An 18,397-nucleotide genomic window follows, 5' to 3' on the forward strand; every position below is an offset into this window, starting at 1 on the left:
AATGTTAAAGGCAGTAAAGCCAAGCACAGCTTCCCCAACCCATCTTTTTTTTTAATTACACTCTGTTTTTCTAAAACCCTTGACTCCACCAGCACCCATAAACGTGGATCACAATATTACAATAGGGTTAATTATTAGCAATTATTTCAAAGTAGCATTAAACAAGCCCAGGCACATGGGGAGTGGGAGCATCGTGCCATACCTTTAAAAAAAGCAATTGCCTTTTATAATTTCGCAGCAGTTAGGGATGTCCGAGAAAGCTGAAAAGAACCACTTTGCAAATGTTTACACAACCAACAGAAGACAAAAGGGAAATAAAAGCTACCACCAGCATTTGGCAGAATGGAAGAAGATCCTTCAAGGTTTTGCTTTGGCAGAGGGCAAAACAGAACAAAATCGAAGGAATGACATGTGGTGCCAAGGGTTGCCAAGAAGGAAATACAAGATGAGAAGACAAACAGACAAAGACCAGGAAGGAAAATGGAGAAAAGAGGATTGGGGGGAGGGGGGGACATACAGCCCCAAAGGTCACAAACACCAGCGCTCATTCCCACAGGAAGCTGGATTTTTTTCCATGAGCTCTGCAGAATCTATCACAGCAAAAGACACTGGACAAAAAGACAATAGCTGCGCTTAAAGTGAATGAGACCATCTGATGGGTCTAAAAAACAGCGGATCATGTGGAAATACTTTTTCTAGACCAGACCACTTGATACTTCAGGTGAGGGCGATATGATTTCAGTGCTCTCTGTGTACAGAAAACTAGATCTTAGGGGGAGGTTCCTGGCTTTCACCACAATAGACAAGTTTTGTGTGTGGCTCAAGCATTATTATTTTTTATCTTTACAGGAAAGCATTGCAGCATTTAACTCTCCCATCCACCTGTCATCCGAGATGGTATATAGTCCAGGAACGTGTTACCATGTGCTTTGCTATTTAAAAGGCCTTTAGGTCATCTTTAAGGGGAAATCCCTCCAATAAAACTCCCCTATTATGTGACACTTACAGTCCTACATGCAGGAAGGCCCACTGAGTTCAATGGGGGTATACTCCCAAGTAAGTGCATACAGTACAGAACAGAACTGCAGCTTTAGTGGGTTTAGTGCAACTGCATGGCAGGTGAGCAGAACATTTGCTGCCTAATTCAAATGATAATGCAACGTAAGAAATAAAAACCAATAAAATACAATTGGAAGTTAATATGAACATTTAATGCAATGTTATGTGCTATCTCCTGTCTTCAGCGACAAATCCACAGACCAGCTGCCGACCACCTAAATGAAGTTCATGGACTCCTGGTGTTCTGCAAACCAGAGTTTGCATACCCCATGGTACAATCCTTAGTATTTGGATGGAAAACCCATGAAAGGCACATTGTCATCAGCTTTCTGTACATGGGATCTTCTATATCAGGCAAACTCTGCCCTCCAGATGTTTTTGAGACTACAACTCCCATCATCCCTGACCAGTGGTCCTGTTAGCTAGGTATGATGGGAGTTGTAGTCCCAAAACATCTGGAGGACCGAGTTTGACTACGCCTGTTCTATATTTTGGTGACCTCTTTTGCTTCATTCATAGACAGTTGCTTCTCCCACTTGCGGCGTATTATCTGCACAGCTGGACTGGTCTGGTATTGGGCAAGAACTCAACACTGCAGCTCCTACGGCAAACTAAGCCGGGCACGTTGATACGCCTAGACAACACCTTCCCACGCCTGCCTTTGGATGATGCAGCGCCATGTTGTTAACGCTTCACTGCTTACAAGAAGCATCAAGTTCAATTTACAGCCGAGGAGATTAAGATCAGGTATCAGGAAGTACCATAAGAATGCAGGGGGAAGTAGCGGGGAGGCATTTAGCTTGCATTCTCCAGGCACGTCCCACAGATTATTAGGAGCACAATGACAAGCATAAGGGTTTTTCATTTTAAATGCTAAGCTTGGGGATCTGGGCGGCTTAAAACCACTGATCTTCAGTTGGCAGGTCGGGCTGGCCCTCGACTGGGTCACGATCTGGTCCAAGATGGGTTGCAACGGCAGCACTCGCACCATACCCTCCAACATTTCTCTGATGAAAACAGGGACATCCTATTCCATAATAACAATTGTGTTATTTATACCCTGCCCCAGCCACTCTGGGCAGCTTTCATCATATATAAAAAGATAATAAAACATTAAAACACTTCCCTATACAGGGCTACCTTCAGATGTCTTCTAAAGGTTGTACAGTTACTTATTTCTTAGGCTCGGGGGCCGCATAACTCCATACCTTCCAACATTTATCCGATGAAAATAAGGATGTTCTAAGGAAAAGCGGGACATTCCGGGATCAAATCAGAAACTGGGACTGACGCTAAAAAATAGGGACAGTTCGAGGGTCAGCTCTCCTCACCTGTGATTCCCAGCACCCGGTATTGAGACATTCTCATTCATGCTTTGCATTTTTGCAGAATGTAAAAACTTCCGACTGCTCCTAAGTGTGGACTGTCTATGAGGCTTCTCTCACGCACTAGAAATTAACATCCGAGGCTGCCTTGTGGCAAGTCAGCCTATAGGCCTGCCTAGCTCTGCAGAGACTACTGGCACCGCTCTTCTTCTACCTGGAAATGCCAACTGTTGAATTCGGTCATTTACCCTTGCTAGATTCAACATGCTGCCATCTGCATTATTGTAGGGCAGATTTGAAGGTAAACCATATTTGGAATGAGTCTGCCCCTGCCGCTTGATGGAGGAAGAAACTGTCTCTCATGCCTTGTTACGCTGCCGTTTTTACGGGGATATACGCTCGGTATTTATTACCCCTGCTATGCAAAAATCTCCAGATGAATCCGAACTTCAATGTCTAAAATCCCTGGTAGAGGATAAGGATCCTGAGATCATGTTAAGGGTAGCCAAATTCTGTGCGATTGCCATAAAACAAGCTGTGTATCATAATGATTACGGTTTTAAATGATAATTTTAGGTTATATGCTAGTGACTAAGTTTTAATTTATATATATTTTTAACTGTTGCTATATCTGTATTGTGCCTGTTATAAAAGGTAAAGGGACCCCTGACCATTAGGTCTAGTCGTGGCCGACTCTGAGGTTGCAGCGCTCATCTCGCTTTATTGGCCGAGGGAGCCGGCGTACAGCTTCCGGGTCATGTGGCCAGCATGACTAAGCCACTTCTGGAGAACCAGAGCAGCGCACGGAAACGCTGTTTACCTTCCCGCCAGAGCGGTACCTATTTATCTACTTGCACTTTGATGTGCTTTCGAACTGCTAGGTTGGCAGGAGCAGGGACCGAGCAACGGGAGCGGGGATTCGAACCACCGACCTTCTGATCGGCAAGTCCTAGGCTCTGTGGTTTAACCCAAAGCGCCACCCGTGTCCCATGTCCCTGTTATACCTAATTTCAAATTCAAATGCATCCCTATCATGTTTTTTATGACTTCAACTGCTGAATCGGGATGTTCCGCTTGCAAAACATGCAGTCAACCTTGTCCCAGCCAGCCTTCTACTGGGATCCCTAGCTTGCCCTCTCCCTACAATGTCTCCCCATGAGCCTCAAGCCCAGGAAGTCAACTTCTTCTCCACCCACACTCCACCCTAGATCTACTAGGCTCTTTTCTATGGGGGCCAGGAAGCAGCATCCCACCGCCCTGCATGGCTCCCTGCCCAATTCCAACGGGAGCACAAACCTGGAAAATAAGGAAATGCACACGCGCCACCGTGTGGGTTGCAAGAAGGAACCAGGCAAAAACGCCAGGCCCTGCTGGGCCCAACTTGGCTTTTAAGCCTGTTGTTTTCGTGTATCTTTTTCTACATTCCATAGGTGCTGTGAGGGCTGCTGTGTGAAAAGTGGTCTACGGGTCATCTCCAAGGCTGCCAGCACATAGCTGTCAACCGTCATTTATTTGGCAGGAAACTCCCTTATCCCAGCGCCGTGTCCCGCTGCTGTCCCTTATTGATGTTGTCCCTTAAATTCCCCAGGTTTCAAAGGAAGCAGCTCCTCTCCCTCCCTCCCTGCCAGCCAGGGAGGAGGGAGGCTCCAACTGCTTGGCTGCGTTGCTCACCCAATAAGAAGTCTAAGAATGACTGGGGGTGGAGCTTGCATGCCTTGTGCCGATCAAATCGGCTTCGTTGCCTTGGGACTCGCCTTTGCTCAGCGCTTCCCAGCAGAGAGGTGACGGTGGTTTTCCTTGCTGCATCCCCTTTGCCGGGTTGCTGCACTGTGGGAACCACCACTTGAGGCTTCGTTTGGCTGCTGGCTGGGCTTTCTGCCTTTGGCTCAGAAGTTGAACATACCGGTGCTTGGAAAATCCCTTATTTTGGCTGCTGATCCCTTATTTTTGAGGCTGCTGGTCCCTTATTTTCAAATCTGTAAGTTGACAGCTGTGCTCCAGCAGCATCACACAGAGGTTGAGGGACACCCCCCCCCCGGAGCAGAATTTGGGGTTGCACAGGGAGAAGAAGAGGCAGTTCCACTGCACAAACGCAACATCGCTCATGCAGCTATAAACCCTAGTAAACGAAGCAAAGAAATAAATTGCGTCATTTGAACAGATAAGAAAATCCAGCTTTTCTTGGCAAACCTTTTAAGCACACTGAGTTGCACATCCTTGGCTAGAACCTCCCTGCTTCCCTCTGCCCCAACTGCTTCTGAAAAATAGGATATACGCGCGCCATTCCTTCCTTCCTGCTTTCTGTAGCAGCAAAAAAACAGCAACACAAAAAACGCTGTCTGCTCTGCACTGATGCTCTGCGTAACATCCTAGTACTGCTTTGAGTAATCCCAGCATCATAATCCTTAGCAGAAGGGAGAAGGATAATTTGCATATGCATCTGCAGATTTTGTTGGAATTGGCTAAAATATACTAGTACAGCCATGGCAAGTCGCTCCCAAGCCTCTCCTCTCCTACCTACTCACAGAAATCCCCTTTTTAGAAAAACACAAATCAGGGTTTCTAGTAGTTTCTCGATTCTCCATCAGGAAGGTGTCACAGTGCTGTATATATTGTTTAATATACCTCCCCAAGGAAATTTCCCACTCCTCGCTGTTGAAATAACACTCCCAGGTCCAGCGTATTTAATCTGGAGTGCAGCAGAAGGCAATACAGGATTAATTGCTTCTGCAAGAGAAGCCTCTGTCTCCTGTTCCGTGGGAACTGCGAAGGAAACCTGTGACTTTTTAGGAGTTTTTTGTTTTTTTAATGAAATGCACGCTGATTGGTATTGAACCGCCCTCCTCTGCTGTGGGTATGGTCTTTGAGCTCCTCCAAAGGCAAAAAGTAAGCAAGATCGCACATCTTTGAATTCTCCACCCACCCAGTGGCAAATTTTAATCTCATATCGGCACTCAAGAGATTGATTTCAATCCTCTTTTATTATCCACCTCAATAACAATTCCTCCTGGATGCATCAAGTGATGGAGGATAATGCCTTCTGCTTCCAGGCTAGATTTCACATTATCAGTTAATAATCCCAATGGAGTTTTGTAAACAAAAGCGGGGGTTGCCCAGCCACTAATAAAGGCTGCTTTCTCTAGTGTGCAGCCAACAAACCTGTTTCAGGAGAACCGCTAAACAGATTTTTTTTTAAGGATTTATAAAACCGTGTCCATTCCTGAGGCTGAAAGTGTTGGAGAGGTTGTGGGTGTGTTCTATCCAGTGCTTCCACAGAGCATGGAATAGCCAAGGGAGACTGAGCCATTCCTAGCCATGGCATGACTTCAGGGCCGGCTCTAACGTTAGGCAGGGTGAGGCGACTGCCGATTTTCATTTGGCTGATGGCTTTTCAACTACCTGCTCTTATTTGTTGTTTTATGATTGTTCTGCATTTCTGCATCTTGCCGTACTGTGCATGTTTATATTAAATAACTAACAGGGACTGCAAATAAAACATTGTCAGGGACGGAAGAAGCACTGCTCTCTTCACACACTCCCATCCATTTGACGGGCCCCAGCTGCTGCTTGCTCTGCTCCTAATGCCCAAATGTGCAGCCATCTATTTAAATGGCAGATTTCACCCACTTGGAAAACAACTCGTGAGATGAGTAACTATTTCCCATTTATAATCCTGAAGAGCTATTAATAGCAGGCAAATAAAGTGCTTCCTGCCAGTTTGGTGCCTACCCATTATACGTCTGAGAGATGTCGGAGCAGCGCATACCTTTTTAATGCTCAGCGGAGCAAATATTTATTATAATCGCTAATTATAGAAAAGGCAGAAGCAAGCAACAGAGGTATGGCACTGCAGATGCTCCAGTTTGGTTTTAACTAGGAGATAATAAAAGAATCACATAGAGGAATATTGCAGGGGCGGCTTTATTTTTATTTTTATAAAAAAGAAAGACACTTTTTGGATTTGTATGTCATTTGGATACCATGATCCCCTTTTTAAATATTTGCAGGGATTTTTAACCATCTTAATAACCAGTCCTGAGAAAGACCTCTGTGTGGTTAAATAACCTGATTATACACAATGAAAATTACCTGGAGGGGAGAAAAGGTTTTTTACTGCGTCGATACTTGCTCTGCTATGTATATGTGCATGTTTTTACAGGAACTTGGAATCAATTGTGTTGGTTTCGCCGAATGAAACAGACGGCTGCTCCAAGCCAAGTGATGTGCTGCGGGGTGTGGGAGCTATGATAATCCAAGGCGATCCATCACTCGCCTACATGAAGGAAGCCGAAATGCTGCAGCCAGGCCCATGATTCTATCATGAACTACGAGTTATCTATCATTTATCATGAGTGCCATTGATTGTCGGTAAGAGCAATTTGACAATGGAACCAAATCACCTAGCAGGATGGTGGGCACACCGTTACTGGAGGGTCTCTCAAGCAGATGCTGGACAGACCCCTCTTGAAGATGATCTGGCTTTCCTGTGTCAAGACAGCCAACAACGATGTGCAACTTCAGACCAAGAGGCCAAATATGGGTCCTCAGGGCCTCTCTGTCTAGCCCTCTTGATCACCCACCCTACCAACAAAGCCATGCCCCTTCACTGGTCCTGTTCCACAGCCTCCTCTAGTTCTTTTGCCTGCTGAGAAGATGCAGCAGAAAAGGACCTACGGTTGGTATCCATCTCCCATCCAGAAACAGTCCTGCTACCACTGCCTGTCTCCTAGGTCCCAATTTACCTGCACCACCCATCACCAACACGCTTGTGAAACCATTTATAGTGGCATGCTAAATTAGGAGCATGCTGGGCTATGGGCCTCTGGGGTTGTTCTCCAGCTCAGCGGCTTGAGGTGCGGCACTGCAGGAAATGCTCTGTTAAGTAGGCAAAGGCAGAAGGACCAGGCTCCTCGAAGATACACCAGGCCTGGCTGATCCAAAAGCTGCTGACATGACACAGCACTTCTGTTCCTTTCTGCTCCTCTAGTAGGATTGAGACGATACTGTGGACAGTAGCTCACAAGACTATGGCCATACATTTAAAGTACTACCATAGCTTCCCCCCAAGAATCATGGGAGCTGTAGCTTGTCAAGGGTGCTGAGAGTTGTTAGAAGACTCCTATTCTCCTCACAAAGCAACCATTCCCAGGATGGTTTAACCATCAGTCCCTCTTCCCAGGAACTTCTGTCACTTTTTTCAGCTCCCTTAACAAACTACAGCCCCCAGCATTCTCTGGAGGAAGTCATGACTCTTTTAAAGTCTTGGCCTCAAGTGGTGAAGTCCCTGTGGTTCGAGCTCTGGAGACTCCTCCATCCCAGCTTGACGACGGGATGGGTCAGGCGCAGCTGGGAACTGGGAAGGCAAGTCCTTAACTGTGACCCAAACATGCATGTCATGGGGAAGAAGCGTAGCTCAGTGGCAGAGCCGCATGCTCTGTGTTCAGAAGATCCCTGGTTCAATCCAGTTAAAATAGCCTGGAGGAAGGTAATGGGAAGGAACTCTGCCTGACATGATGTAGATCTGCTGCCAGTCCGAGTAGACAATACTGGTCTGGATGGACAAAGGTGAAAGATGTCTGGTGTAAGGAATTATCCTATGAAAAAGAGGACTTCTTTTTTCTCCCCACTCTGTCCAGTTTCTCCACTTGGCCAGGTATGGCACTCAAGCTACCACCTGCTTGGTGGTCTCTGAAACAGCCGGTGCTCCTGTATCCCACCACCCACTCTCGGGATAAGCGCTGAAAATAAACAAAACACAGCGGGATTGTGCTCCATGATGTAGGCGACTAGTTCATAGTGAAGCAGCTTCAAGTAAGCTGCTCCCGAGATGTGTGCGTAATTTAGCTATTGTTTAAACAGCTTTCATAACAGACAAAGCCTTAAATTATTTCTCCTCCCCCCCCCACCTCCACACACACACACACACACACACACACACACCTCAGGCTACTCAAAAGCAGCCAAGTTTTTACAAGATACTTTCCAAAAAGAAAAACAGCCAAGCCCCGTTCAGTGGCTAAATATAAAGAAGAGTCTATTTTTTTCATTAAGAGTGCGATTCATGGCCCAGCGACGCTTAAAGCCCAAACTACGCAAAACAGCAGGTCTCAAGGTAGAGAGCTGCTGCTGAACTCTACCTACCAGATGGCCGGGGGGGGGGGAGAGATAGATCACATGACAGAGGAAGCCCCTATATTTAAGAAGCAAAATAGCCAGGCCAAAGAAAAAACTATGGTCGGGTGAAGGATTTTAATGCAGACTTCCCCACAACAAGTTGTCCTTTCTCTTTAATCAATATGCAGTAGTACCTTGGATCCCAAACGCCTTGCGAGTCTAACGTTCTGGCTCCCAAACGGAGTGTTCCATTTTGCAAATGTTTTTTGGAACCCGAATGTCCGACGCGGCTTCCGATTGGCTGCAGGAGCTTCCTGCAGCCAATCGGAAGCCGTGCCTTGGTTTCTGAACATTTTGGAAGTCGGACGGACTTCCGGAACAGATTCTGTTCGACTTCCGAGGTACGACTGTATACCCAATCAATCACTGTTCTCTGTAGGAGAGGGCCTCCTGAAAATACCATCTTATCAGGCAGTCCATGCCACACTATATAGGAATTTGGGATCCTCACCTCACCTCAGTTAAATACTAGCACCACCTTTGTTGTCTGAAAATTTTCCTCTTTCCACCAGCCTTTTAAAAAGCAGAAATTTTTCACAGTCAGCATCTGTGCTGGAATTGCTTTTAGACATTTTATGGCTTGTGTGTTTGCTGCACCAGACTCCTTTGGGAGAAAGGTTGTATATAAATTAAATAAAAAACAAACAAATCAGGCTTAAGATCTGAAACAGTGATGTCCAGAAAGCTGCATAATCTGCTGCTTTTGTTTAGCGGGCCATGATTCACTCTATGAAGATGACGATGGGGTCAGCATTTAGAATCACGGTTATCTAGTCCAACCCCCTGCAATGCAAGAATCTCAGCTAAAGCATCCAGGACAGATTTATCGGGTGAGAAGGAACTACGGCCAGGTGGGTGATGGCACAGTGTCCACTGAAGTACAAAAACTGAGGCCTTGAATGGCTGCTGCAAATTGAAGAGTTGGCCAGAGATTCCCAAATTATTCCCACTATGAATGTTGGGGCAGATTATGCACCATGACAGATGTTGAAGCATGCCTTGAAAAAATTAAGCTACTACATTGGCCATAATCACTGTCCCTCAAGAGTGGGTAGGTCACATGCAATGCTAATCCCTCCATTCCCCGCCACACAGAGTCACTCACTGCAAGTATATGACCAGTTGCATCATCCTGAGGAACACCCTGCGATTCCCCGATACAGCCTACACTACAGTTGGTGTAGTGGTTAAGAGCGGTGGACTTGTAATCTGGTGAACTGGGTTCGCTTCCCCGCTCCTCCACATGCAGCTGCTGGGTGACCTTGGGCTAGTCACACTTCTGTGAAGTCTCTCAGCCCCACTCACCTCACAGAGTGTTTGTTGTGGGGGAGGAAGGGAAAATGAGATTGTTAGCCGCTTTGAGACTCCTTAGGGTAGTCATAAAACAGGATATCAAATCCAAACTCCTCTTCTTCTACTACTACAGTTGACAAGGGTGAGAGAATTCCCCAAGCATCATCATTGCCCAGAATCTAGTCAGGGTAGCCTATGAGCCAGTTTAGTGTAACGGTTAAGAGACCAGGGTATAAAATCCCCACTCAGCCATGAAGCTCACTGGGTAAATTTAGGACAACCTCGCCCACCGCCCCCACCCAACACTTAGCCTAACCTACCTCAAAGGGTTGTTGGGAGGGTAGAAGGAGGTGGGGAGAACCACATACGTCAGTGATGGCCAAACGTGGCCCTCCAGCTGTTCTGGGACTACAGTGTGCAATCTGCAAACGCCATCTTGGTAGTCAAGATAACCCCACAATTAATGGGCAGTTATTGCAGCAGTGAGCTCATATATATTTATAGTCACTTGCTTTGATATTAAGCTAATTGGCTTTCTTTGATGTTGTCCTTATCTGTGGGCCAAGGGTGCTGGGCTCTGAGCCCAGAAAGAGGAGCTTTCTGTAAGATTTGGGTCAGCCATAGGCAAAATCCGGTCCTCCAGATGTTTGGGACTACGACTCCCATCATCCCTGACCACCGGTCCTGTTAGCTAGGGATGATGGGAGTTTTTAGTCTCAGAACAGCTGAAGGGCCAAGTTTGGCCATCACTGACATATGTCATCTTGTGTGCCTTAGGATATACAGTGGTACCTCGGGTTAAGTACTTAATTCGTTCCGGAGGTCCGTTCTTAACCTGAAACTGTTCTTAACCTGAAGCACCACTTTAGCTAATGGGGCCTCCCACTGCTGCCGTGCGATTTCTGTTCTCATCCTGAAGCAAAGTTCTTAACCTGAGGTACTATTTATGGGTTAGCGGAGTCTGTAACCTGAAGCGTATGTAATCTGAAGCGTATGTAACCCGAGGTACCACTGTAAAGGCAACATAAATAAATAAAACCCCAAAGTCTGGGCAAAATCTGGACAAATGGGAACGGATGGAAGGAGGGGGTTGTTGGTTTGTTCCTGTTCTTGTTTTTATTATGTATTTTGTGTTTATTTTTTATTTTATTTTATTTTATTTTATTATTTTGTGAACCACCTTGAGATCTACAGATGAAGGGTAGTACACAAATTTTAACAATAACAATAGGCCTATCCTTCATTTACAAAGCAGGATGCCTGCCCTTTGTCCTGGGAGCCAACTGAGAACAATGTGAGTGTCTATTTGAGTGGCATGTGTCACAGACAAACTGCGCCACTGATGCAGTTGGGAAACTTTGGACAGCAGAGGCCTAGATGAGCCAACAGCCTGACTTAGGATAAGGCAGCTAATAACCTTTCCCGTATTCTCTTCCTGGTCTGTAGAAACACACCATCAATCAGTACTTTTTGTCAGGCATTTCTGTTTCTCCACAGCCTTCCATCACGAGGGAGAGAAATGGATGTATATCAAGAGTCTGAAGACCTAGGTGCCAATGGTGACAGGGCAGGATTCGCAGTGCCCATCTCAGTGGCAGCCGCTCAAGACCTCTGGATCCTCAGCTATAACGAGCACACAATAACAGCCATAATGAAACCACAGAAAGCTCCCGGCCAGACAGTGCTGTTATGCGAGAGGGATATAAATTGACAGGGAAACGACAGTGATCAATTGTCTAGTGACATACTGGGAGGAGGCTCTAGCTGGAGCTGGCAGCCGTCCAGTAGTATTCAACATTTTAATTAGATATTTGAAGGGCTGTGTGGTAAATACACTAGCTGGATTCATGAATGGCTTGAAACTGAGGAGGGAGATGGTAAAGACTGTGGACAGGGATCATAAAATAAAAAATAAAAGAAGGCCTGACCTCAATAACATGGAGAAGCAGGCTGAATTTCTGGCCTGGTGCCACACAAAAGCTTATACTCAGCAGGCTTCAGAGAAGCCTTTCTAGTGCATAAAAAAAAAAAAACAACTTTTAATGGATTTGAATTCTACCAGTCTTAAAGGATTTAGGCTAGAAAGCACAGAGCATCTGCTTGTCTCTGGGGCAAATCCCCTGCCAACGTACAAAGTTCAGCTTCAAGCGGGGGGAAACAATATTTCAGGCGGTGCGAGTAGGAGAAATTGGAGAAGTGGAACTTAATTGAACCCGTGGCCATGTACCTTTTTCTTGGCCAATCTTGTAACCAGCCAGCCCTCCCTGCAGAATTTTCACTGCCAGTGAAAAAGACCCTGGAAAGTGAAGGAAGGCAGTCCACCTGCTGGTGCTTAGACTGGAAACTTTTATGCAAGGAAGGAAATCAGAGAGGGGAAGGAAGGCTGGCATTATGAGCCAAGGCTGTACAGTATAAAAATCAAAGGCCTACATCTCAGGCCCAGGAATTGTCAAGCAAAAGGTTGCATTGGAGAACAGGTGGCATATAATATCAATCACATATAATAAACACACACTTTTCTCTCATCCTCCAAGGAACTCGGAGCAGCATACGTACTTATTCCCCCTCCTTTATCCCCAAAGCACAGCCTGTGTTCAGACACTAAAGGTAAAAGGACCCCTGACCATTAGGTCCAGTGGTGGCCGACTCTGGGGCTGCGGTGCTCATCTCACTTTATTGGCCGAGAGAGCCAGTGTACAGCTTCTGGGTCATGTGGCTGGCATGACTAAGCCGCTTCTGGCGAACCAGAGCAGCACACGGAAACGCCGTTTACCTTCCCGCCAGAGTGGTACCTATTTATCTACTTGCACTTTGACATGCTTTCAAACTGCTAAGTTGGCAGGAGCAGGGACCAAGCAACGGGAGCTCACCCCGTCACGGGGATTCGAACCGCCAACCTTCTGATTGGCAAGTCCTAGGCTCGTGTTTTGACCCACAGCGCCACCCGCATCCCTCATATTCAGACATTACACTAAGCCATAGTTTAGGTTAGCCTTGTGCTCACACCCTCCTCCTTCCCCAGAGTCCAGAGCAGGCATCCCCAAACTTGGCCCTCCCGCTGTTTTGGGACTAAAATGGTCCTGTTAGCTAGGGATGATGGGAGTTGTAGTTCCAAAACAGCTGGAGGGCCAAATTTGGGGATGCCTGGTCCAGAGCCATGGTTTCAATGTAGCTTTTAAAAAAAGTGGCTTGAGGGGAGTGGATCAGCCCCCCCCCCATGCAAAACAAATGGCGATGTCATTACTTTGGCACACAGTGCCTTAAACTATGGAACTCTCTTCCAAAAGACAGGTACAAAGCTGGACAGCGTTACAAGGCAACTAAACAAATTCATGGAGGATAAGGATCTCAATGGCTGCAAGCCACAGTGGCTTTGCTACCCCTCCTGTGTCGGAGGCAGCAGGCTAGTTGCTAGGAATTGCGAACAGGGAGGGTGCTGCTGAATTTAGGCCCTGCTGGCTGGCTGGCTTCCCATAGGCATAGAGTTGGTTCACTGGGCTAGATGATGAACCTTTGGTCCGATCTAGCAGGCCTCTTCTTATGTTTATTTTTTGTGCAGCCAACTCCTCCAACCACAAAGGTCCCTTCATCTGGACTTGAACTCTCTGCCACCCCACGTTTTGCAACCACACATGCCTTGGGGATATAATGACAGTTTGCTGCAATTCTGCCACCACCACCTCTGCCCTGAATTCTCTGCTAAAACAAGAGCTGTGTGGAGCTCTGACAGGGCAGGGCAAAAGAAAAGAAAAGGAAAAAGAACAACAAACCGAAATGAAGAACTGCCTAATTTAGCAGGGTTATAGTCCCACAACAAATGCAAACGGCTAAGTGTTTTTTTCTTCTAACCCTCTCATCAAACTGCTTTTTACTGGGGTGTTTTCCTTTTGGTCTCTGGGCTTTTGATGTACTAATTAGCCCACCCAACCTGGGACAGTCCTTCTTCTTCTGTTTTTGCACTGACCATTTTTGGCTTGAAGAGGAGCTGCAAGAGGCCTGACATTTTTGCCCTGTGCTTCCCCTTTCACCCGTGTGGTCCAGAGCAGACATGGCAACATGGCACCGGGGAAAAGATGTAGCTCAATGGTTGAGCATCTGTTTTGCACTCAGAAGGTCCTGGGTTCCATTCCAGATGGGACTGGGAGAAACCTCTGCCTAAAATCCTGGAGAGACGCTACCGGTTTTGCGTACGCAATACTCAGCTGGATGGAGTAATGATCAGGCTCAGTAGAAAGGCAGCTTCCTAGGTTCCTAACGCTGACCCAGCCAGAAAGCCTGCAATGCTGGACATGAGCACAACAGCACTCTGCCCACCTGTGAATCCCAGCACCTAGTATTCAGACTCCAAAGAGTGGAGACAGACCTCCACAACACTTGTATAAATCACATTACAGAAATCGTTCACCATCACTACGGATGCCATTCTCTGGTGGAACAATAGTTAAGTTCATTCATGGTTCTAAAAACTGGAGTTGGGGAATGCTGGAGTTGAGGGCAGGAATACAGGTGCTTGTAGCATAAACACTGACAACTGGGAAACGCTGGCCTGTGAGTGCTCCAATTGGAGAACAGCCTTTACCAAATGTGTCATGGGATTTGAAGAGGCTCGAACTCAGGAGGAAAGGGAGAAACGTGCTAAGAGGAAGGCACGAGTGGCAAACCCTCAACGTGATCCACCAGGAAACCTATGTCCCCACTGTGGAAGGACGTGTGGATCCAGAATTGCCCTCCACAGTCACTTACGGCCTCGGCCCAGTATACCTGAAGGAGCGTCTCCAACCCCATCGTTCTGCCCGGACGCTGAGGTCCAATGCCGGGGGCCTTCTGGCGGTTCCCTCGCTGCAAGAAGCCAAGTTACAGGGAACCAGGCAGAGGGCCTTCTCGGTAGTAGCACCCACCCTGTGGAACGCCCTCCCACCAGATGTCAAAGAGAAAAACAACTAGCAGACTTTTAGAAGACATCTGAAGGCAGCCCTGTTCAAGGAAGCTTTTAATGTTTAATAGACTATTGTATTTTAATATTCAGTTGTAAGCCGTCCAGAGTGGCTGGGGAAACCCAGCCAGATGGGTGGGGTATAAATAAACAAACAAATAAATAAATTATTATGATGATGCGACTCATTGTTAAAACTGTGTTTATGGAAGACAATCTTATTCGGCTACAAGTGATCACCAAAGAAGAAGTAGTAGTTCAGATGCTGCCAAAACAACCAAACAACCATAGGAAACCATTGCCTAGAAAGGCCCACAAATTCCAATTCCTTTCTTGCCTCTGTGCTCTGAATACCCAGTCTGATCATCTGAATAAAGGTGGAACTTAAGGCACGGTTCTGCAATGAGTCTGCTGGAAGGCTCTCTTTCATCCTGTGAAACGAGAGATGGCGAACTTCTTGTGGGATCTACTTTGTTGTTGTTTTCTACCAGAATGCCAAGATCCACCAACTGGTGCCAAAGACAACACAGTAGAATTAAGGAATTCTGAGCCCGAGGAATTGTTTCAAGTACCAAAACCCCAACTGCACTCACAGTCCTTCCACAAAAACAAAAGCACACCCGTTTTCCCACCCCCAATCACCAGTTTATTTAGGGGGGCTCTTTTGTTGCTGCTACTGTTGAACAAATGGGCGTAAGAAATCCTTGCCAATGTACTTAAGATACTGATCTACCTTCTATTCACCCCTAAAGCAAGTAGCTAGAGGTGAATAGAAGACTGGGTAAGGTGAGGCTTAAACCCTAGCAGAAGTATGCTCAAAAATTATCACCACCTTCCCCTGAACCTGCAGCTGATCTGTAAAAGATACAGGGACACATCCTGTATCCTGCAAAAGTGTGAATAGTCAGACAACAGAAAAAAAATTAAAACAACACTGCTACCTCATCTCATCCTCTTCTGCATTGCAGACTAAACAGTCTTGATGCTTCTACTTCCCCTTTATACAGACACCCACTCAGAAGCTTTTCATCATAGTTTCCAGGCCTCTCTTTTATCTAAGCTCAACTGTCTGACCAAGAGCCCAGTCATAGCAGAGGGTAATAGCTGGAGGCGGCCTGACTAAGGTGGACACATGGCAACAGGTGCTCCTGCACCTTTAATAGCTGGGTCCCGGCATTTAATGTATGACAAGCCGAAATTCCCATTTCCACGCAACAAAAAAAGGTGCAGCAGCCCTCTCCTGTTTTGAACCTGGGCCTCGGAATCTTGTCCTAGACTAAGGAGACAAAGTCATGCACTTCACTTCACTTGACATGTGTTGGGCTTAGGTATGTCCCTCTCCCATTGCTGCCTAAAAAGTAACAGCACAAATTACTTTTAATTATTATCACTTAATGTATTTGCATCCTGCCTTTTTCCCAAGACAAGGTTCAATTTGTGATATTCAAAAAGAGTGAAACACAAGGCAAAAGGAGTAGACTAAATTGGCATTCAAAGCAATTGCTATCACCTATTAGGGTTCACAGGGAAGTGGGTTAAACCACAGAGCTTAGGGCTTGCCGATCGGAAGGTCGGCAGTTCGAATCCCTGCGACGGGGTGAGCTCCCATTGCTCAGTCCCTGCTCCTGCCCACCTAGCAGTTCAAAAGCACGTCAAAGTGCAAGTAGATAAATAGGTACCGCTCCAGCGGGAAGGTAAACGGCGTTTCCGTGCGCTGCTCTGGTTCGCCAGAAGCGGCTTAGTCATGCTGGCCACATGACCTGGAAGCTGTACGCTGGCTCCCTCGGCCAATAAAGCAAGATGAGTGCCGCAACCCCAGAGTCGTCCGCGACTTTAACTATTAGGGTTCACACCCAGCACGATTCAAAGCATGTCTACTCAGAATTAAACTCCATTGGCTTTAGTGGGACTTAAAGAGTGCAAGCCTATACATGTTTACTCAGAAGTAAGTTCCTGTTATGCTTAGCGGGTCTTTGTCCCAGGTAAGTGTTGTGTGGTCCAGAAGCTTTAATCTTGGTAGACCACTTAACGATTTTTCCTCCTGTTGCAGCAACTGTAATTCACTGTGCTAGATGCTGTATGATTTGTAATTGCATTTGTATTGCTTTTTAATTTTTCATATTGCCTTACAATTTGCATTCCACAGATCTGAGATACAATAAAACCCAAGGTAAAGAAAAGAAGAAGAAATGAAAATACTATTAAAAACCAACAAGAGCAGGCATGCCACAGACCACGTAAATGAAGCTCATGGACCACTTCTGGTCCACGGACCACTTTAGGAACCCCTGTTTTAACCTCTGGTAATTGTCTTTATTTCCTTTATTGCACTTGCAGCTTTCTTGCATTCAAGGAAGCTTCTAATAAAAATACAAAACATAGCATAGCCGACATCAGAACCAAGCAGGTTAAGAAATGAATAGTTAACATAGAGGCAATTAATTTCAGCCTCACTAAGCACTTACTTCCTGCCTTTCTCCCACGCTGGCCCTCTCAGTAGCCCACAGGAAGCTCCCAAGTGGCTCTCCATCCAGGCTCCTGCCTCAGGTGTCCTTGGACCATAGCCCTGGGGCGGCTGAGCTCTGCCCTTATTCAGGCTGCCCAACTGAGGACTCCAGAATGACACTTCCAACAAAAGTGGCAGCCTGCTGTGGGGTACGAGTCACGGCTATTAACGGCCAGCTGCATCCTCCGCAGCTGCCAATCAGCTCTTCTTAAGGAAGTAGGAAGAGGCTGCTGGTCAGCAGTTGCTTCCGTTCTGTGTTCTTGCCTGTTTCTTAAATTGCTCTTTTGTTTATCTTGGTCCGTGTTCATATCCTACGTTTTAAGCACAGTGATGCCACTTCAAAGCGTCATGGCGTCCCCCAAGGAATTCTGGGAGCTGTAGTCTGCTAAGGGTGCTGAGAGTTGTTAGGAGAGCCCTATACCCCTTGCAGCAGGCATCCCCAAACTCAGCCCTCCAGATGTTTTGGGACTACAATTCCCATCATCCCTGACCACTGGTCCTGTTAGCTAGGGATGATGGGAGTTGTAGTCCCAAAACATCTGGAGGGCAGAGTTTGGGGGTGCCTGCCTTTCAGTGATGCAGTTCCCAGAGTTCCCTGGGAGGAGGGGATGATGGTTAAATGCAGGCATCCCCAAACTCAGCCCTCCAGATGTTTTGGGACTACAGCTCCCATCATCCCTAGCTAACAGGACCAGAAATCAGGGATGTTGGGAATTGTAGTCTCAAAACATATGGAGGGCAGAGTTTGGGTTGCCTGGTTAAATCACTCTGAGAATGTCTCCTAACAACCCTTAGCAGACTGCAGTACTAGAAGGGTAGCCAGTGAAGACCCTTTAACAATGGTGTCACATATTGTCAACCAAATGCCCCCTTCAGCATTCTGGCTATAGCACTGTGCACCAGCTGGAGCTTACAAAACAGGCCCAAGGCCATATCTACCGTATTTTTCGCTCTATAAGACGCACTAAAAAGTAAGGGGAAATATGTGTGCGTCTTATGGAGTGAATGCAGGCTGCGCAGCTATTGCTGAAGCCAGAAGAGCAAGAGGGATCAGTGTGCAGAGATCCCTCTTGCACTCCTGGCTTCAGAGATAGCCACGCAAAGCCT

The 18,397-nt window shown here is 46.6% G+C and overlaps 1 protein-coding gene across 3 annotated transcripts in view; it reads right to left on the reverse strand.

The window, feature by feature from the left end:
- Window positions 1-18,397, reverse strand: part of PLXNB1 (plexin B1) — a 155,613-nt gene that overhangs the window by 105,146 nt on the left and 32,070 nt on the right. The window lies entirely within an intron of this gene.

The sequence above is a fragment of the Podarcis cretensis genome, assembly GCF_951804945.1.
Source record: "Podarcis cretensis genome assembly, chromosome: 2".
NCBI classification, from domain to species: Eukaryota; Metazoa; Chordata; class Lepidosauria; order Squamata; family Lacertidae; genus Podarcis; species Podarcis cretensis.